This window comes from Cuculus canorus, chromosome 2 (assembly GCF_017976375.1).
Source record: "Cuculus canorus isolate bCucCan1 chromosome 2, bCucCan1.pri, whole genome shotgun sequence".
Taxonomy (NCBI): domain Eukaryota; kingdom Metazoa; phylum Chordata; class Aves; order Cuculiformes; family Cuculidae; genus Cuculus; species Cuculus canorus.
In genome coordinates this window covers 52,621,597-52,644,343 of record NC_071402.1, presented here as the reverse complement: position 1 = coordinate 52,644,343, position 22,747 = coordinate 52,621,597, and the positions used below count along the sequence as shown (strand labels likewise).

Sequence of the window (22,747 nt, the reverse complement as noted above, 5' to 3'; positions counted from 1 at the left end):
TGTAAAAACATTTATCACCCACTGGGTTTTCTGATACGTTTGGTTTGGGGTTTTTTATGATGATGATGCAACCTAAACCGAACCAGTATATTTTATGTTCATACAGTCAATTATATACCTTTGCAATTCTGACAGATATTATTTAAACTATAGCTTTTGCTTTCATTTTCCAATCCATCTCTTTCAGGGGGTTAGATAGCAAATATTTTCATGGGGTAGTTTGCAAATGTGATCCTCAAAAGCTCTTGTTTTTAGGTTCACGTGCTTTCTACCATATGTGCAATTTGCTCAGTGAGATTGCTTTTCCTTTAGCTGTTTTCTGGTATATTGATGCTGGTCATAGGAAGAGTTTTTTCTTTTGGTAAACAAACCTCTATCAGCGACACTAAAAATGTCAGAGTGCATTCTTTTCTTCCTTCCGTTACCTTCCCATACACATGCTTTACTATTACTATTGCAGTGCCTCCTTCAATTCAGGAAATACGTGAACCTCTTCCCTGCTCATGCCAGCATGTATTGCTTGGTGCGGGATTAATGGCACACACTAACTGCTATTTTACTGCCTATTGCCAAGTCAATGTGAGCCTTTACAGACCCTGACTCTGCAGCTTCAGAATTTAAGCTCTGTTGCCTGCTTTCAAATGTGCATCTGCCTCTTGGAAGAACAAAGTACTTCTGCCAGGATGACTCAGATTTCATACACCGAGATGTATGAAATCCAGATCATCTTACCATAATCTCACAGTAGTAAATCGTCCAGAGAAACGTTCTCCTCTAGAAGTCCTGCTAATGTACACAGTGTTTGCTAAGGAAAATGGTTGAGTGCTATGAATCATTTTGTTAAAGTTGTATCATTTTTCCACAAAGGAAATTCAGAGAATTACTCATCAATACAGAATAACACCGAATTAAATCTGGTTTCTTTTTTTCTTATCATTATCTTAAATTTCACTGTTTAAAAAAGATATTTTCCAGTATTTCTGCTTGTTAAGTCCTACTTGAAAGTACCCTGTCTTTTCCATTCTGTGCCCCTTGCTTTTCCTTATAGGCTTTTTTACTAATCACTAAATTGACAAAGCTCAACAGCAAGTCATTTGGTACTACTGTGTTCTTGAAACCTCCTAAACTGATGAATTCACGAGTAGATTTGCTTTTTTCACTTGTATTTCCTAAACCAGTACTTCAGAGCAAAGTAGTGGAGTGATTTGCAGCACACGTGGTTTTTCATTTTGTGTCATTTGATCAGGCAAGCTCATTTTACTGAAAGGCTTGATAAATAGTATCCAGTGCACTAATTAGCCACATCAGTGAGAGCTGGATAAGTTCCAGCTGCAAGGGATTGGTTTAGCAAATATATCTTACCCTGAGGATGTCTGCACAGATCCTGGACTATGTAATACATATGGTCAAGATTAGTCCATGGAATAGTTCAAGTTGTTGTTTTTCAATAAACAATTGTTAATGAACACAGTATTTCAGAACCTAAAAATATGGTATTTAAATTGGCTGTCATCCTTTATGGAAAAGGGCAATTCTTCATATCCTCAAATATTTAACAGTCTGTGACTCAGCCAATTATCATCTGAATCATTTTGTTTCATTTTGTATCTTGGAACTGTAAAACTTAAAAGAAAAATGTGCAATTTTAGAAGAAAAATGCAATAAGAAATCTTAAAGGAAGTGCTTCTCTGTGGAGGATGACTTCTCAGTTTGTGTTCTGTTACATGAAGTTTTTGTGTTAAGGATGCTCTGTTTCTTTTTTCTGCACACCCAAAAAATTACTTTCATGGCTTATGTCTTCTGAAGTGCTTACCGGCGTTCAGGGTACCATACTGTTTAGTGAATATGTTTTTGTTCTACTTATATTACTAATTATTTACCCGATTTCTTTGTTCCTTTTTTTTCCCCAATTCATCTCTTTTCCTAGGAGCATGAAAAAAGGTGTCCCTTTCCTTGGCAGTCACCAGCATTGCATTGGCATTACTAAATTTCCATCAGTTTTTGTATTGCAGTTCTGGCTTGCTGTTAATGCTGTTAAAGCAGTATTGATCCATATACTTTTATTTGGGACTTTTCACGTGCTTGCAGTAGGGCTTACCTCCTAGTGTAGCTTAGTTATCCTTTCTTTTAGCTGGTGCTAAAAAAAGCAGTTACCAGTTGTAAATTCATTAATCCAATACCAGTGTCTGAATCTGAGTTCTGAAAATAAAAGTGGAGATTTTATTTATCTTAAGCTAAGAGCTAAGTTCTAGTCAACGTTAGTTGCTTAAGGTGTCTTTATAGGCAGTAGCGAGAAAAGGACATTCACAGAGTATGAATCTACCCATTTAAATGTACTTTCATAATTTAGAGGATATAAAGATGCCTTTTCTTTACATTTTCTATTAAGGGAGCCCAGTTCATACCAAATGGCAACTTCTGAGATTGGCAATAGCAATATAAGCTGTATTTCCATATTTCTTTTGGGTGAGCAAGACTAAATTGTAGAGTATGTACCTGGGTATCACTGACCAAGAGTGGCATATGTTGCTGCTTCTGTAGAGGAAATAACCGAGGTAACATTTAGGACAACTGATTAATGGATGCAGTTTCAAAAGCAGCCTGATGAAGACGTTGCCTCATAAGTCTGCTCTTGTAAATCATATCCACCCGCAAACTTTTTCCACCCTATTGTTAAATGCCATTATCTATAGTGAGAGGTGTAACTTGGATTGTTTAAACTTCTGGACACTGGCTGCATTTTTTTACTGTTTTCTTTGTAATGCCCAGTATAGTTTTTGTACCGCAAAACATTAATAGCAGCTGTTGGAGGTAGAAGAATAGGGCTATCAGCACTGGCAGGTGGTCAAAGATGCTTTTTTCATTCCATGCTGTGGAAACAAGTGCTTTATGTCCACTTGGTTATAACAGGTCGTCTCTCTCTCTCTCTGCTACCAAATGAAATGTTCATGGCCCTACTCTGCACATGGTTGGCACACATTAACCTTAAGCAAATGGTTTGCCCCACTGAAATTGTTAGGTCTTTGGATGATTAAAACTAGCACTACATGTAGAACCATTTGACCGGCTGGTATCCAAATACGAATGACCTGGCTGTGAATACTGCAGACTGTGGTTAGGAAACCCTAGCAAAATGGCTTGTTGAGCTTCTGCATGTGCTATTTATTTCTAGTACCTGCATCCTATATAACACTTCCCTGTACAAACGAGCTACGTGAAGGCATTTCTTGTTTGTTGAGTGAAGAACTTGTATTTGATAAGCTGTCTTACTGTTGCTGGACAGATGCAAAGACGTTTTCAGTACACTAGAGGCCAAGCAGACTGAGAATACTGGTTGTCTCTTAGCATGGCTGAATCAACAAGAAGAGTTACCACCACTTGCATCTTTTCTGTATTAGTATCATTTTCTATGAACTTTCATTATTTAAGTTCTTTAACTATCACTAAAATTTTTGGAAAACATTCTCTTGTTCTCTCATCTATGTAAGAATTCGCATCTATGCTATGCATAATTTTTTTGTTAAGGCTTTAAATGACTCATTTTGACTTCTTTATTTGTTCTTCCTATAAGAATCATATTTGCATAATTAGCAGCAATAGTATTTCTATATTTCCTTCTCTGTTAGACGTATGTCAGATATGACCAATGAACAGTAGCTCTGTAAGTGAATATTTGTATAGTATTCCCTGTTATAAGCAGTTTAATGTTGACTTTATTATTTCATTTATATTTTTTGATTAAATTGCAGTAGATAATACGTTTCTTAAAATCCATGTAAATCTAATTTTTTTATAATATTTATTGTACATACCTACTTCCATGCTTAGTTGTGGAAGCATGAAGTATTTTTCTCTCTTCTGAATCTATTAACTTCTTTGAAATAATTGGTAATTAGTGAAGCATCTTTGAAGCTTAGGCATTTTTATTTGTTCACAGATGTAAAAGATTACTTTAGGCAACCTTGTCTGAAGAAGAGGGTCTTGGAAATGCCTTATTAATGTAGTCCACTGAGAAAATATGCACAAAAATGATGCACATATGCAGAGAGGTAATCATATGTATGTATGCATGTATATATATATATAAGCATAAATATAGAATGTGCAAAAAGCACTTGAAAAGAAAAATAAAATCAAGTTCAGAATCAGGAAAAAACATATTTAAGGTAGCTTTAGTAGCAGAGGGGGATCTAAAATGCTAGGAATATATGTCATATACCATTTGTTAAGGTTTTTTTTAAAAAAAAAAATCCAGAATTGAAAACAAACCTCATTAACTCCATGATGTCAGGATACATTGATATCCGGATTTGTGATAAATGTCTTTCATTACTCTTCCCAAGTACTTCCCACTAGTTTATAAAAGTGGCTTTTAGCAGTGACTTGTCCTAATGTGCGTTAGCCACTAGAGGGGGGATGAGAGACGATTTGTCACAAAGTTTTGCAGATGTTTTGTTGCAGAAGTCCTGAGATTCTAGAAAATACTCTTCATTTTTAGACTGTGTAGAGTATGGTCTTATGGCTACTCATCTGCAGTCTTCTCACTTTGTGTCCTTGGGGTCTAATCCTCGTTTCAAATTCATAGACTTACAGAACAAGTTAGGTAGGAAAGTCCTCAAAGTGAGGTCAACTTCAAAGGTAGAGCCGATTTCCAAGCTTGGGTAGGTTTCTCAGGGCTTTGTGCAGGCAGGTTTTAAGACTCTCCAAGAATGGAGATTCTACAGCCTTTCTGGACAAATCTGATTCTGAGTTTGACCACCAATTTCCACAGTTAATATTTTTTTCTGAAAATTTAGTTGAAATATCCTTTGTCACAAGTTCTGTCTCTTTGCAACTTTTCATTGAGCACCACTGAGGAAATGCTGTCTCTGTCTTCTCTACACCTACACACAGATTAGTTGAATACCACTGTAATACCCATCCTTGGGCTTCTCTTCTTAAGACTGAGGAAGCCAGTTCTTTCGGAGTCTCTTTGTCATCTGCTCCAGCCCTCTAGTCATCTTGGTAGCTCTCCGCTAGACTTAATCCAGTATATTAATGTCTGTCTGGGAAACCCAAAACCAGATGTGGTTCTTGCAATATGGTCTCACAAATGACAAATAGAGAGGAAGAATCACTTTTTTTTAACCTGCTGGCTAAGCCTGTTAGCGTAGCCCAATAAGCAAATTTGCTTCTATCTCTGTTACTCTCTCTGTTTCTTTTTCCTACTTTCTCTTTGATCCCTAGTCTTCTCCAAAACTTTGAGGCAACACCACCATCCACTGTCAGCTTTTTTCATGCTTTTATTCTCCATCTTATCCCCTTACTGCTGTGTCCAGATTCCTCTCCTCACTTTCTTCCTGCACTCTTCCCATACTTCGTGAAGAACATTCATCATTGTATGTAAACACATACAAAAAGGTTCATGTTAGATGCCATTGAGGAATAAGAGACCAGTTTCAAATATAAGAAAAATCAGGTCTGAATTTTCAAAGTTGTTGGCATACTACCAAAGATTTTCTCTTCCAAATAAAGGCTTCCATTGACGGCCATCAGTAGCAGTTGCAAACGCATTGCTATGTGAAACACAGAGTGTATACAACTGCAGAGACTGTTTCACTAAATTTTGTGTGAAATTATTTACCTGTTCTCCAGCACAGTTCTTGATTCTTTGTTCTCAGTGAGGTACACACAGTTCTGTCAGATGAATAGTATTTATTCTTTCAAGTCTTATATGGATTTATAAAAACTTATGTATGATTTATATGGAATAGATCAAAAGGATTGCTGAAATGTATTAAATACATCTAAGAGGTTCAGGTGCACTGTAATGTTATTACAGCATTTATTTTAATGGTTTTTTTTATAGAATTCCACCCATTTCTCTGGTCACAAGGTGAACTGGTATTTTTCCCTACCTTCCATACTGTGTAGTCAAGCAGAACATGTATTCCCAGGCAGAAAGAAATCTACTTAGGGAACAGGTTTGAATCTCTGGATAAGATGTGTAAAGGCATATTGAAATTCAGTTATTTGAATATAATCTCTAAATATACTTCAAAAATTGTATAATATTACAAATTATAATTCAGTCACATTCCATTAGAGGATTTCAGTAATTCTGCCATAGTTTTAAGGATCTCTTGAAATGACCAGATGAATCTCTTAATCTCTTCCACTTGACTACCTGCAGCATCGGGTCCTTGGATGGGCTCTTCCAGCACAAAAGTGAATTCAGCCCTGTTTTCTCAAGATGAGAGAAAATGAGGAAGATAGGCAAGTGAAAATCTGTTTCAGTGGTTTAAAAATCCTTTTTGAAAGTCAAGATAAAATATGTGATTGCAGTCATGCAACACAAAAGTTAAGTGTATCACATAACATCAATTCCTAATCGTTGTTACAACATAGGAGTCTTAAGTGAACCTGTGGTGTGACCAGTGTGGAAATTCATCTAAGTTTACTCCAAGTTCTTGATATGAGAGAGAAGAATAGTAAAAGTCATTCAAAAAATTAGGAATTATCAGTCAGTCTAGTTGACAAGCTGAGCCAGGAATTCCCTTCTTCTAGGTCATGACAGGATTCAGAGTTGAGCCATTTGGCTTTCCTTCTTATGTGGGAAATAGGATTGTTTGTGTATGTGTAAGGATTCAAGAGTAGTTGTTGACACTTAGATACTAAACTGAGGCTTTCTTCAATGACAGCTGTAGTGCTGTAGCCTGCAATCCAGAGCTCTGGACGCTATTGCAAATTAAAAACCATAGAATCATAGAATAGTTTGGGTTGGAAGGGACCTTAAAGATCATCTAGTTCCAACCCCCCTTCCATAGGCAGGGACATCCCACAAAAATAGGTAAATTATTGGAAAACTGCTTCGTCATTAGCACCTATAATTTTTAAGTACTATTATTTCTGCAGATAGCTCAATGTTACTGCTGTTGATACCATGAAATAGGAATGCAGTTATCTCTCATCACATATATAAGCAGTCTGAGCTCTTTACCTGTGGCTATGTTTACTTCTTAATATGTGCTATATTACCTTTTACTATGCAGTCCAAAAATTCAAAAGAAATTACAAGTCTAAACTGTCATGATTTTATTTTTTTACTTAAATAGGTTTATGCTGAAAAGCTGCTCGTTTCTTTGACCTTTTAAACTACACCACTCAGCTTGGTGTCATCTGCAGACTTGCCAAGGGTGCACTCAATCTCGCTGTCGATATCATTGATAAAGATATTGAACAGCACTGGTCCCAGTATGTACCCCTGAGGGACACCACTTGTCATGGATCTCCATCTGGACTTTGAGCCACTGACCACTACTCTGAATACAACCATCCAAACAGTTTCTTGTCCACCTTACCGTTCACCCATCAAATCCATATCTCTCCAATTTAGAGAGACTCCAGTCATCAGGGACTTCTCATAACTGCCATGATTTTTCAGATATCATGGAGAGTGGCTTGGCAACCACGTCTGCCAATTCCCTCAGGACTCTGGGATGCATCTCATCAGGTCCCATGGACTTATATATGTTCAGGTTCCTCAGGTGATTGCAAACCTGATCCTCCTCTGCTGTGGGAGGGGGTTTACCCCCCGGTCACCATCTTGCTTTCCCGTGAGGGGTGAGAAGAGCAGTTATCAGTGAAGACTGAGGAGGCAAAAAATTTGTTAAGTACCTCAGCCTTCTCCTCATCTGTTGATATGTGATCCCCATTTCCAACCACCAGTGGGGGTATGTTCTTTTTGACCTTCCTCCTTTGTTGATGTACCTGTAAAAGTCCTTCTTGTTAGTCTTTACTCCCATGTCAAGTTCAGCTCCACCTGCGCCTTGGCCTTCTGCCTTCATCCCTACACAACCAGGCAGCATCTCTATATATTGTTTTGCAGAATCAAACCTATAACCCAAAATGAGTTATAAAGCAGGTATGTTTATTTCCAGCGCTGGGGTGCAAGGGGGTTCTCCTCCTAGCTTGCACACTGTATAGCTTAACAAGCAGCTACTTATAGTGTGAAGACATGCATAGGTATAAGCGCCTACTACATATTCATACCGTCTCCCTGCTTCATATTATAATTAGTTCTGGAAAGTTCACTTCAGTCTTGCGCCTGCGTAGTGCCTCCTGATGGTTGTGGGCCGGGGTCTTAGGGATGAAGTAGGAAGTCTTCCTCGGGATGAATACATTTCTTTTTGAACTTTGCGCAGACTTAGTCTCCTCTGTTTTCAAACTCCTGAACCAAATGCAGCCAGCTTTCTGCATTCCAGTGCCCACTTATCAGTAAATTTCTGCTAGCTGGCTCCTTCGTTATCAACTTCCAAGGTCTTCAAGGCGAACAACTCCAAGCTCTAACGAACACTCCCAACCCCCCTTGTCTGCTTTCACTCATCAACACATTCAAGGTTCCCTGTTCCTGCCTGCACTGCCTGTGCAGTTCCCTCTTCTTTTTTAGTTTAACCAGCAGGTCTTGACTCAGCCATGCTGGTCTGTTGCCTTTCCTGCCTGATTTTCTGCGTATGGGGACTGAGCACTGTTGTGCCTTGTGGAAAGCTTCCTTAAATATTTTCCAGCTCTGTTCTGCTCCCTTGTCTCGGAGGACCACGTCCCAGAGGCTCCTACCGAGTAATTCCTTGAAGCGCTGGAAGTCTGCTTTCCTGAAATTTAGTGTCCTGACTATACTCCTCACCTGTTCCATGTCCCTCTGGACCTTGGACTCCACCAGTGCATGATCACCGCAGCCCAGGCTGCCACTGATCCTAACATCACTGATGAGTTTGCTTATATTGGTGACCATAAGGTCCAGTATTGCTTCTCCTCAAGTGGGAGTCTCTATCAGCTGGACTAAGAAATTATCTTCGGTGCACTCCAGGAGTCTCCTGGATTGTCTGCAGCTTGCTATGCTACTTCCCCAGCAGGTGTCTGGGTGGTTGAAGTCCCCGAGCAGGATGAGAGCTTGCGAGCCTGAAGCTTCCTGTAGCGGGAGGAAGAAGGCTTCATCAGTTGTCCCTCCTTGATCGGGTGGCCTGTAGTATACACCAATCACAACGTTCCAGTTGGTTCTTCCGTCTTTAATTTTTACCCACAAGCTTTCAACCTGTTCATGACTACTCTTCAACAACAGCTCTTCACATTCCATCCCTTTCCTGAGATACAGGGCAAACTTAAAAAGTTATGTCATACTTAAAAAGTTATTTTAAAGAGAAACTCAAAAAGATCTTGAGCTAGCATAGTGTTATAGTTGTAGTGGTCCTGTGTTCTAAAGATCCATCATTTTACATAATCTCTGCTGCTTACACAGAGCATCTGAATTAAAAATACTTAAGCATTTGTCCATTAGAGGGGAGCAATTTTTACCCAGGGGAAAAAACGAAACTGATTTATCACATGTAACTCGAACCTCAGTTCTTATTCAAAAATTGAGATAGAGTTGTGGAAACAAGTCTCATGGATGCCTTGAATTTCATCTGATGGATGTTTTTCATGTTTTAGTCAAAGCACAGGATGCGGCTATTTTGATCATATATTTCACTAAGTTCATGTATCACTATAACAGTGATGTCATCAGAATAGAAACTGTCTCTGAGAGTGGTATTTCTTAATACGAAGCTGTCCAGATTTATGCTGTTTACTGCAGTAGGTAATAAAAATATGGAAGACTTCAAGAGAATATAACATTAAGGTTGAATAAGGAAGTCGTATCAAATTTTGGAAGACCATGTTTCTGGAAATGTGATTATAATTCCTGTCTGCCATGCCAAGTGTTGTGTACGATAATGACCTATTACATATGGAAAAGAGGAGGAGGGAGGAACATACACTGCAGTGTTGTACAGTTAAGGTGGCTGTGGTGACTTAAAGGCAAGAAGCTGTAATTTGTAATAGACGTGCTCCTTCATTTCCTAGGTATGGGAAAGCATTCCAGCAGTGTCCCAGCACCCTGCTGGTTGAGAACAAGGAGTGCCTCTTTCCTTCTGCCCTTCTTGCCATGTCCTGCTTTCCATGAGAAGAAAACCTTCAGTGATCAGGCTGGATAGGAGCCACCACTCCTGGTAATAGTAAATGTAACAAGGAACCCAAAACAGGGAAAACTTTGGTTTCATTTGTGCTAGAACTTCACCTCTGAGCTACTTCCGTGAAAATCTGGGGTATGACTGATGCTTTTGTTGGCACCAGTTCACTTTATATCACCATAGTAAACCTTCATATGCAGTTTAGGGCTGTTTATTCCATTTAGTTTTATACACTTCATCTTGAACATTTCCCGAAATATTCTTGGAAAATAAATTAAAATTTAGAATGACTTTTTGCAATCCGACAGGTAATAGCTATTAAAAGCTAACTGACAGGATGCTTTTCCTGCCTGTTGTCAAATGGAAATAGAAATTAAATTTAGCAGAGTTCATTGAGTATTGCTACACTAAGGCAATCTCAATCAGCAGTAAAGTAGATAGAAACTGTCATGCCCATTTACAACCAAAGCTGGTAGTTGATGATATAAATCTGCCTTCAGCCTGCTGTCCTTGAACCAGTCCCTGTCAGATTCATGTGCTGTTACACACTTAGTACACAATTGCATTTAAAGACTTCCAGAGTTCCATTCAGGCTTCCATGTTTAGTATATAATATCTTTGTTGTTTCAAGTTTAACTGGGTGTCGTTATGTGTTTAAGGTTTAGCTTGGTGTCACTAAATTGCTGGTATTTCTAATAGTGAAAGAGGTTTACTGAATAATTTAAAATTCTGATGTTCTAAAGTTCTTGCAGTTACTGCTTCTTCTTTAAAAAAGTCACAGATATATACTTCAGGATGGCATTGAATTCTTCTCTACACATCATGAACATTTAACTTACTGTAATTTGTCCTGATATCTGTGCTCCTAAATGAGAAACACTTGCTATTTCTTTCGGTAATGTTCAGAAGAAATTCTGTAAGCGAGAGATTTATTTACTAACTGAGTTATCAACTTGCAATAACGCACTGAAGAACTTGCAGCTGCATTTATGATAATTTGGAGAAGGTAAAATCAGCAATTTGTTTCTTGCATATTGCTAAAATCAAATGGAACTAGCTCCTATACGTTACATCTCCATGGTGATTGTAAATATGTTAGACATAATTTTAAAAAGGGATTAGAAGTCGTGGGTTGCTTCAGTTTCTGCATAGCCAACTTGATTTAAAGACTCCACTGAAAAATATTTATCAAGAGATTCTAGATTAGGTTCTTGGCATTTTTTTCATGTATTTTAGTTGTTATGTAGTATTTTACTCTTGCGCAAAACTTCAGCATTTAGAATTAAATGGTGCTGATTTTAGCATCTTATTTTCTTTCTCTAGAAGCACTTCCAAGTACTTGCATTCTATGCTATCATTAAGCAACAGCTTGTTCTGTTTGTTCTGTGGCAACTTGAAATTAAAAAGTGGCTTTGCAGCACATGATTAAAAGCGAATGATCCAGTTATCTGATGCAGTTTGAATTCTATTGAAAAAGTGAACTCTTAGGACTTGTTGTAAAAGCATTGAATTTGATTTAAAAGACGACAAACAGAAATGTACGTTTTCTTCTTTCTTCAGGTGAGCTCAATTTCCTGCTTTGGAACAGTGTTTAACAAATAAGAATTGAAACCAAAACTAACTGATCCAGTAAAGCAGAAAAGTCTCATTAATGGCCTAAGCTTCTATGGTAGCTCTGTACTGGCATTTGATCATTTGACTGTAGTGATTTAATCATGCCACACAGCTAATTTAGTGCATTTCTTCATTCATGTCACAGGAGATTAAGTGAAAGTCTTGACCCGTGCTTTTCTGCAAAGGCCGACAACTGATCAGTATTCCTACATGCAAAGAATTAAGGTCTTGGCTTGTGATGAGCCATGTTAACAATCACAGGGAAATTCTTAATGTAATTTGAAAATCAGAAATTTGGAGGATGAATAAAGGGCAGATTATATGAAACATTGCATAGCTTCCTGTCAAACAAGAGGAAGACATTTGCCCAATCAAAAACCTTATAGTTCAAGAAGCTTTGGATTGAATAGAACTATCTATCATCATAGTTTATTTTCACAGGACAAGATGTATGACTGGGACACAGATTTTTTCAGTGAAGCAGCTGAGTCACTCAGCTTTAAAGATTAATTTGGTGAAGAGAAGATAGAAATTGAGACGGTAGCTGGGTAAAAGGGAGAGTTAAATGTAATGACATGTACCTGAAAGCACAGATTTGAGAATGGTAGAGCAGCTGCCAAATGGCTTTACTGAAATGGTTTCACATTACTACTGCTAATAGTATAGGGGAAAAAAAGAAACTCCTGTGTTACTTTCTCACACTTGTCTAGGGCAGTTGTAAATGACAGTTGTGCAATGGATGTATTGCAAACAGCCATCCTGCAGAGTTTTAGCACAGCTTTCATGGTGGCAGTTCAGCTGAACTACTTTGTCATGCAGTAGTATGTCGCTACTAAAATACTTAATGTTTGTCAGCTGAGGATGGACTGGCACACCCTGTGCAAATATGATAGTAAAAATACCAAAGCCCACTAAACAGCCAGTAGAAGACAAATCTATTGCAAGAGTGAGAATGCTAATGCAAGAAGAGAAATGATGCTTCTCTACATCTTTAACAAGCCTTTGCATTTGCCCTTTTCCCCCTTCTTATTTCCAGCTTTTTTGTCCTTAACATTTTTTTTCCTATGCTTCTAGCCAAAACATGGTCACAAAATCTGTAGACTCTTCCGTGCAATCACTCCTAAATATTTTGTAAAACAGTCATCAAAAATTGCCTGTCATTTCCTCTTTCCTGTCTGTAAGAAGCAAAAGAAGAGATATGTAAACAAAAATAATGTCAATACTGACATAGAGTACTCTGAGGTAACTTTGTGTTGTCTTTTCTCTCACTTCTTAATCAGTTTTTATTTAAGATCCCACTGCATCAGGATGAATTTATACTGGTATGTTCTTTAGACCAAGAACTATACTTGTGATTCTTGGCACATTTGGAGGTAATTTGTTTGAATGACAGTTGCGTCATATTTTAAGTCTAGAAATTGCTTACATTTGAATCACTGCTATTGTAGATTTTATTGTCTAGATAGGTAACAAAAATAGAACAAGCCCCTTGATAAGGTTGTCTGCATTAAAACTATGTCATTGATCTCAAGAAAAAGGTCATTGTTCTTAAAAAAGGAGCTTGCAGGTAGTCTGGGAAGTCTTTCATTAAGCACACAGCAAAAAGCTATTAATATTCTTTTGTCTTCCCTGACAGGCAAATTTTATATCACAGCAAGGGTAACACTCTTGAGTTTCTTTTATGATGTGACTTCCCTGTAATATTTGTCACTTTTGAGTAATATGGAAAGTTTGGTTATTTGTTCAGGTGTTCTACCTAGGCTCTGACCTCTAACAGATTGCAGGTTAATAAGAGAACCAAAATCTGGCCCGAGCATACTGAATGACATCATCTTATAGAGAGGGGAAAATAAATATAAAACTTTTTTTTCTGTGGTCATTTAACCATTTCTCCTGTGAGTGAAGTCTAAAAAGAGATGGTTTAGTAATTTAATGATGAAGTAGATTATCTTAACATTTTAATGTGTATGCGTGCTGTACCAGGATATTGCAAGACGTTTCTCCAATATGGCATACACCAAAACCTTTAAAGCTGGAAACACTGTAAAAGAGGAGGATTACAAAATAAACTTTTTATCTCAAATTACTAATATTCTTTCAAAGGTGAATAAAATTCTCTGCAATGAAGCTATAAGACTAATATTAGATTACTTGGTCTTTCAGCTGATAAAGATGATTTGTTATTATTTATGCAGCAGCTGGCTCCTGAATTATTTGGTATAAATGTTAACAAAAGACTCTATTTATAGTGAAAAATCACATCCTGCCACAGTGAGAGTGCCATCCAAATTTCCAAATGAATGGATAGAAAACAATTATTTTGAAGTTGCTGAGCTGCGGAATAAGACAAAATCTTGCTGAGGCAAACAAATTGTAAAGATCCTCTACAGAAAATTCACCTGGAATTTTCTTTTCCAACCATGAGTTCAATCATCCAATAACTTTGCTGTCTTACACCAGTGAAAATTACTTAGAATAAGAAGCAGATTAAAGCTATGTTTCTTCTTCCTACAGAAAGCATGTCACTATTCCAAGTAAAAGTTTGGGTTTTATTTTCATTTCCCCTTTGAGGAGTCTATGCCAAGTGAAAATTGTAAGGAAAAGACACGCATGCACCAGTATCTAATAGGCTTTCCTGGTCCAGCCTGGAAAGCAGAACTCAGCTGCAGCATCATGGCTAGTCCCCTAGAGATCTGACGGTTATGGTGACATGGTCATGTGCTGTGAAGGTGCTTCTAAACAGTGTTCCCATCGGTCATCCAAAAACAATAGAACTGAAGGTGAGGGGATGCCCTGAATTGGACTGATGGACTTCTTCAAACCAGTCTTCATTTCAGACTGGATACAGGAGGGCTTGTCAGATACCAAGGTTGTACTCTTGACCAGAACCAGCCTGCCTTTCTCTGCTGACGGTGAAGATTGCCTGTAAAGACTAGCTTCCTAGCTTTTACGCACCAAAATTCAGTGGCCCAGTTTAGGCACCTGAGAATACCTAATCAAAACCTCGGAGCTGGGGCAAAAAGTTCAATTTAGCTATCCAATGAGAATTGGGAACAGAAGGTTTTCTTGGGTATTCTAGTCTCAGATTGTGACACTCCTTTTGAAGGATTTCTGGTAACATTATCACTAATAAAAGCATGCACCCTTTGTCAAGGAAGGTATGTGGCATTTAAATTCAGTCATTAATGAGATGATGAATGTTGTTAGAAACCTACAGTATTCTACTGGTCTTGGAAAACTAGTACTTTGGTTCGCTGTTTCGGTTTTTTTTGCTCAAGTCTAAAGTAAATCTTGGGCAGATTTTCTGGCATGCCTGGGGACAGCGCTGTGTTGTTTTATTCGTTCATGACTGACTCTAATAGTCCTAGCCTGAGGAAATTGCTATCACAGTTTCAGAAAAATCAAGCATAATCTTAATTGTTAATGCCATAAGGAGAGAAAACTACTTGATAAACTGAATACATTCAACAAATTATGAAAAACTCACTTTGAATTTCCTAAAAGACATAAAGGAGAATATAAACACAGGTAGGTCAGATCTGGATTTCAGGTACCTTAGGAATGGACTGTCTAATGACCTGGGTACCTCGGCAGCCTCCAAAAGTTTGACCAAAGTTCTTGAAAATGTTCTGCCTAAACAAAATCCAGCAAGTATTGGAATAATAATAATATATATTTTTTAAAAGTTTTGAAATAGTAGATGGCTACAAACATTGACAATGGGCATCAGATTAAGGCTTGCATTGAATCATTAATTTGCTGTACTTGAAAATTACTCAGGCCAAGTGTACTTATATCAGTATCCTGTTTCCAGCAATAACCAAACCCAGAAGCTTGGGGAAATATGCAAAAATTGTGAAACCTCGCAATGACACTTTCCATAGTATTTCCTCAGCTTTTTGGACTGGATTTGACAGAAATGGTGTATTTACATTGAATGGAAGGATGAATTTTTACCAGTGGACATTTTCAGTGTTCTGTTTGAACCATGTAAACTGCTAACATCCACAAGATGGCAAGAATGTCCACAGATCAGTTACCAGTTACATGAAGAACTACCTTCTGTTTGTTTGAAACCTGTTCTCTCGGCTTCATAAGGGCCTTCTTGCTCTGTATTACAATGTGAAGAACTGATCCCTTTTCACAGTCTATGCCATGATTTCAAAAGTCACTTTTCCAGCTTGACGAATTCCAGCCAATTTAATTGTGGGTTTTTTTCTGTAGAAACATTTCCAGAACACTGATCATCCTCACTTCCTCATTCTAGTTCTGTCAAATCCCTTTGAGATGGTGGAGCAAAGCTGTGGCAGTGTAGCAGATGCAGCTGGGCCATTTATTCAATTAGTGACATAGGAAAGTTCTGTCTTATTCTTTATTGTATTCCTGATAACTCCTAATACTGCTGATGACTCAGCTGCCATTTTTCTGGGAAGACAGTAGCTGTAGGACATAGGTGCTAAGTGGTCGTAGCTTAGAGGACTAATTTATGTGCAAGTTTAGGGATTTTTTTCCCCCCACTTGTGTCACTTTCCATGTATGTGTACAACATTTCCACAGTCACACTACTGCTCCATCTGGTAATATCACTGTGCAGTTTTTTGCAGTTTGTCCTCATTTATTACCCAGTAGCACGCAGTATCACCAACAAATTTTAGGTGACTTCATCACACACCTCTTTTTCTTGATAACTTATTAAAATGCTTAAGAGCATTGTTCCCAGAAAATATCTTTGATTTTTTGGGGTCCATTCTTTCCAGCACAAGAACTTTCCTTTTCCTATTTTTTAATCCATATTGTATCTGGGCAAGTGTACTCTGTTTTTTGCCCTACTGCTTTTTTATTTTGTGAGCGACATCTTCAGGATAATTTTGGAAATCCAAATAAAAAATCAGTAGTGTAGATCAATGGATTGTCCTAATCTACGTGGTCATAAACCCTTTCAAAGAACACAGGCTGCATGATGAATCATGAGTTCCCTTTGCAAATGTTGTGTTGGCTGTTTCCCAGTACTTCATCTTTACATCCACCACTTCCATTCTTACAGGTCTGCAAGATTCTCATGGGACCTTTGAAAGTTGATGTCACATGCACCAAACTCCAGGCACAGTACCAAGGCCATGCACTTTGCTTTATATTTCCTTGTTCCTACATCTCTCGAAGTATTTCAAAGTGAAAGCAGTCATTTTTCATGTTTGTAATGCTTCCAGAGTAGTCATCTGCCCTCCTGAAAACATGCAAAAATTTGCCTTTCACAGACGCTAGCGTAATAGCCCATACCACTCCACAGGCTATGTGTTATCACCAGGTTTCTGATATGACACATCACACTGATTTTGCTGTTAAAACTTGTCAACAATGGCTTCTACTCTATAATTATGTGAATACTGAGCTATTTACAAACCAGGTTGGTATCTATTTGAGTTTGTGGGCAAAATTAGATTTTTTGTTCTCACTGGCATGCCGAAGCCAGTGCTGCTAGGAGAGAGAAGACTACATTATATTCCTTCATGCATGCCTTCTCCTGAGTTCTTTAGTGTTGACTGAGTTCTTACAGACCATGTATAAACAAACTCACTTGTCAGGTGGTTGGTTGGCATATACAAGGCTGGTGGTGATATGCAAGACAGAAGAAGCCTAACAGCTCATCAAAGTGCACATCCAGTTTGCATGACTGATGGCTGCGGTGGGTGAGGGAGGCAATAGCAACTATCTGTAGAGGACTTCACCACAGAAGAATAAACATGGAGCGCTACTGTGCCTGTATTTCTGCGTAGAGCAAAGATGTATCGATGACAGTGAGAGCAGTTATAGTAAAAGCTCTTCATAAGAATTTGTGAAAACAAAAATAGTTTCCAAGTCATAGCAGCAAAAATTACTGCTGGTAAAAGGGGGAGTGTAATATCAGTTTGCTCACCAGTAGATGGAGAACTGGGACATTGTGATCCTTTGATGTTGCTGTTATGTCAAACAAATTATATGAGTATGCTTTGGTCAGGTCATTTCTGTAGTTAGCAAAATTATATCTATATCAAAAGTAAACATGTTTGTGTCATTACTGAAAATTCATGTTTTTTTAGGTAATGATCATGCAGCTGTTATACACTGTATTATTTTCTCTCAGCCAACCAGCACAATCATAGCTCTTCAGCTTGCAGCGGTTCTGCTGAAAGGCTGATTTTTATTTTCACTGGTAATATTTTCTACTTTATTCTTGGAAATATTTTTCTCTAACTAAAAGGAAACCTAGTGAGCTAATTAGTTGGTGGGGAGTTTATTTGCTGTCCATTTAAATGAAATATGCCTTATCAGTTCATAGTCTTGAGACACACTTCTGAGAGATAAGTGCATGTGTTTCAATTATAGAAGGCCTCCTAAGGGTGACTTAGGGTATGTAAACACTGGCAAGTGTAGTCCTCATTACCACAACATTAATGTCTGCCCTTTTCCTCCTTTATCAAACCCAACATGCTCTCAGAGGTGTGAATTTGCTAAGCACAATAATGGGCTTACAGTAATGTTTGTTTTTCCCTCTCTGTCTGTACTATCATATATTTGTTGCTATAAGCAATAGTTGTTTGAATTGCTGCATTTATAAAGGTTTAAAATAGGACAGATTGGAATTTATAATCTTTATGACGTGGATTTTTTTTCTCCATTTTTTCCATAAAGAAGACACCCTGTGGAATGATATGCAGCCTTATCTGTAGTCCTTGTAGTCTTTGTTTGCTCCAGTAGTCTAGAGTTTGCTTGCCCTTTCAAGGATGGATCTCTTTAAAACTGGCAAAAGGAAGAGGCTGTATGTCAAAACTGTTTAAATGTGTCAGCTATGATAATCTATTGCAGAGGTCATTCGAGCACTGTATTCTCAGTATCTATGTTGGAACGTGGGAATCTCAGCTTTCTTTTCTTATGCTAAGAAAGGTGCGGTTTTCTTAGAATCCTTATACCTTCAAGTTCAGATGTTATACAGGTAAGACCTCCTGTTTAAATTTTAGGAAATCATTACTGTTTCCCCTGATGTGCCCACACAGAGTGTGAATGACCATTTGGTTTTATTGGTTTATTTAATAAAGGAGGTCAAGAACTACTGCGTTTTCACTGATGGTTGTGTCAGCTATTTATTTCATAAACAGATAATTCAACTATGATGCAAGAAAAACTGAGCTTCTAGGGGTGGTTCTTATGAAATTCTTTTGATTTTCATGCACATTCAGCAGTGGCCTATAAAAGGCAATAACAACAGTTTTTAAAATATGCTTAACCAAATGTATTTATGTAGAGGGCAATTTAATAGAAAGTAGCAGCCATCTCATGACTGAGATACAATTCAAGAGAAAGTAAACATCTCAAAACACTCAGAACAAACAACTCACTAATTTATGGTGTCCAGATAATATGATGAAATGTCTCCAGAAGCTTTGTTTATTAAATCATGATATATTTATATCTGTACCCTTTCATGACTTGTTCCAGATAGAGTATTTCAACATAAGCAGTACGTACAAATATGAATTTACAATTTTAAATAATAGTTACATCTTTAATTATATTAAAAATAAATTTTGAAACATTAATAAGCAAGTAATTTTCTTTTAAAGGGGTCACTGGGCTTGAATATATAAAAACAGACATGAAAGAGCCTTCATTTACTTTATCATGGAACGATAATTTTCATTTAATTAAGCACATCGGTTTCGTTTCAAAGTGCAAGAGAACCTAAGTGTTAAAAAATTGTTAAGAGAGTGTGAATCATCCCCTTCATAAATGATAAATTATCCATTCTTATTTTGGTATACTGTAAGGGGGTTTTTGCCTTTACAAAATGTTTTTCCAGTTCAGTACAATGAGAAAATAGTGTTGTATTTCAAGGGAGCTTTTCAAAAGGCTGCAAGGGACACTGAAGTTAGGAATTTTTATTTCAGAGATTCTGTGTCTAAAAGAAGACCTGAGATGAGAGATCATGTTATCTGTAATTGCTTCTTGTTTTATCTTAGAAGTAGCTAATCCTTGTTCTGATATAGCTGCTTTTCTTTGTCACACAAAACAGTGTGTAGTTTGCATGATGTTTAGTAAAATCAGATCAGATACGCTTATGAAGCTTGGCTGCTTCCAGGCCTTGTTTGGTCAAAAAGACCTGTTTTAAAAATGAAGAAGAAAGTCAGTAATGAAGAGATAATAATGAGGAAGGAGTTCAAGCTAAACTTGATTTAGTGGAGTAGGATTAAGGAGTGGCTACAGGTGCAACTGAGTTGCCAAGTCTAACAGAAAGGAACTCAAAAGAAGTTGAGGGAAAGCTGCAGGTGGAAAAGCTCCTTTAGCTCCATTACAACTGCTGGAGTAGTTCACCTGATTTTGCGCTTACCTTGGAAGTCATCTGTTAAATGGTGAGGATGGAAAGAATTTAAAATGAGCTCTTTATCCTAATGTTCATCTGTTGCATTTCTTTGCTGGAGGAAGACAGAAAGAGAGACATATCTGGTTTTCATTGGTCTGAGCTTGCAGGAAAAACTGCAAATTGGTGCATCTGATTGAGCAGTTCCTACTTCTCTGCAAGGCCGTCTTGGAAATAATGTCTAGCATGTGAATGGCATAGGCTTGTCAAGTTTTCTTCCCCCATGACTTCCCTAGACCATATCTTGTGGTGGTTAGGTTTCTGAAGAAATTAGGATTGATCCAAATGATCCAGCATCAGTATAGTTATTTCTCCAACTGCAAATGTACGCTCACCTGCCTAAGTATTACACTAGCAAAAATAAATTTTATCAACATGGAGCTCATAGCAGAGCATGTCTTGCCTTATCTTTTATTACCATGACCAAGTTGCTTATTATATCCAAACTAGCTCAAAAATACCTAGATTGCATTGCAGTATATAGCACTGATTGTAATCTAGAAAAAAAAAAAAGCAGCAAATTTCTCACAAGTTTTAGAAGTTTTGCACTTAAGCAGTTCCGAAAATACTAGTGTTCCCTAAACTGAGGTTATTTAATATTGATAAGTGATACTATGAGTAAGGCTCTTATCTCCTGAGACAAAATGTGTTTTATTTGGTTGCTTGATTGAATTCTTGGTCTCATGTTCCATACTTATTACTTTTCCTTCTACCTTTTCTTCTACAGCCTTATTTTAAGCCATCTTTGTATTGCCATTGTTACTGTCTCTGTCTCTAAACAGAGGTCAGTAGCACAGCTCAAAACTTTCTGTCTCAGGTAGTAAGTTATATATTGTCTGCTGTGTCAATATTGACGTATTAGGCTCTGTATAACCTGGCAAAACAAACAATGGGGGAGGATATTCTGTGAAATAGGTTCAGGTTGAGGTATTTCTCAGTGTATGACAAGGAAATATTTGTATGTGAGAGCAAATGACAAGCATGGGCAGTTGAAGTACTCAAAACAGCTCACAACCTTGCTTTGGGCAATACTGTTCCACATGTGAATGTACTTTATGACTCTTTTTGGCTATATATTCCTTTAGAAATTGTAAAATCTGTTCATCCAGCCACTCTAAGATAACAGTGCAAGACAGTTGCGCTGTCGATCATAAATGTTTTTTAAAAGACAGAATAGTTACTTTTCAATTGGAAAGATACAGTGAGGGAGGTGGCACTTGGAATTCTGGCATTTTAAGTGTTACTTATAGTATTCCTGAAGGTGAGTGACAGCCAGCATAAAGCACAATAAAACATCTGATATTGCATTGTAAAACAGAACACAGTAAGAAGGCACTCATGATTTTCCCCAGCAATGATTTCCTTTTCTCCTGGAATAAGTATGGCTAGCAATGAGATGGTAGATGTTCATGTTTGTTCAGAATTTAGGTCATCTGAATGACAACATTTTTGCAAAACTATGCAGACAGGCAGGGTACTGTAACAATAGCAAAAAGATGAGGAAATATTCCACCCCTTTTCCTAGGGAAAGAAAAAGAACTTGCATTTATTCCTAAAGAGGCAACATACAACCAAGGTATATCAACTGGTAGGGTGTTTTTAAGCTACCAAGAAAGCAGGGAGGAGAGATTATAAGGTACCATCTTTGTTAGGCAATAAATAGAGTAGCTTTCTAACAGTGATCTCTGTTGAAATTAAGTGGAATGTAAACATTTTGTCTCTTTTTGGTACCTCTGAACATTTTATACTACTAGTCTTGCATTTGCTTTTCCAGATTTTTTTAAAGGCTGGCATCTAGATTTTGTGCTGAAATTATCAGCATTTTGTAGAAAGAAACCTCGTCCCTTAAATCATCATCTGTTCTGAGAGTAAAATTAATAGTATGAAGTTCCGCACTATGTTCTCAGTGGCAGAGAGCCATGGAGATCTAAAAGTCAAAGGGGATACTCTTCCTTAGAACTACCTAAGACATACTGTTCTGCCTATACTGAAAAAAAAACATTTTGTAAAATAGACTCTGCAGTATTGATTTGATCTAATTTTACTACTTTTCTTGAAAAGTACTAACTCACCAAGGACAATCCTTTGGTCATGCAAAAAAACAATACCAAAATATCTGACAAATATTCCTGCCAATCTGATTCAGCTCTGACTGAATTTCACTTTTTATCTATCCCTTCATCTTGCAGTCAAAGTGCATTCTGTTGAGGGAGCTCAGCTGCATCTGGTATTTAAGCATTTCCTGCTTCAGTAGCATTCTCCCCTGCTTTAGCTGATTTTCTTTTCTCATACGCCTATACTGTGAATTGAGGTTTTGTTTCAGTAGTGCATCGCTACCAAAACAGACTCCTAATACTCTTATGGTGCTGCTATTTAATGCAGAGGTCACTGCACTGTGTGGGAAGTCCAATCAGTAATGAAAGATCTATTATATTAGTCATTGTATAAAAAAAAGACAGTCTGAATCTGGAGAATTGTTAAAGAAATGCAAATGTTAAATGTATCCTTAAAGAAGTGTGATCCAGTCCCCCATCCAGACACTCAGTGCATATCTGCTTTGCATGATAAAAATAAATGTCGATCTTATGAACATCAGCCAGTTCTGTGCAGCTCTCTGGATAATTAAAGAAAGGTAAAATTAATCAGTAATTGTTTTGTAACCAGTAAGATTACAATTTCTGACCTCCTCATGTGTGCCTGGCTGGTATTCATTGAAAGTGAGTCCTTCTCAAACTGTGTAACTTACTTGCAAATT

At 37.5% G+C, this 22,747-nt stretch overlaps 1 protein-coding gene across 6 annotated transcripts in view; it reads left to right on the top strand.

Annotated features, from left to right (window-relative positions):
* The window catches only part of DLGAP1 (DLG associated protein 1), a 415,565-nt gene that overhangs the window by 120,564 nt on the left and 272,254 nt on the right, over positions 1-22,747 (top strand). Inside the window, exon 1 of one of the 6 annotated variants that reach the window (XM_054059673.1) lies at positions 9,995-10,025. The exons of the other annotated variants lie outside the window; for them this stretch is intronic. The gene's annotated coding sequence lies outside the window, so the exon portion shown is untranslated. Of the gene's footprint in view, positions 1-9,994; positions 10,026-22,747 lie in introns of those variants that run through there. 6 annotated transcript variants of the gene reach the window in all.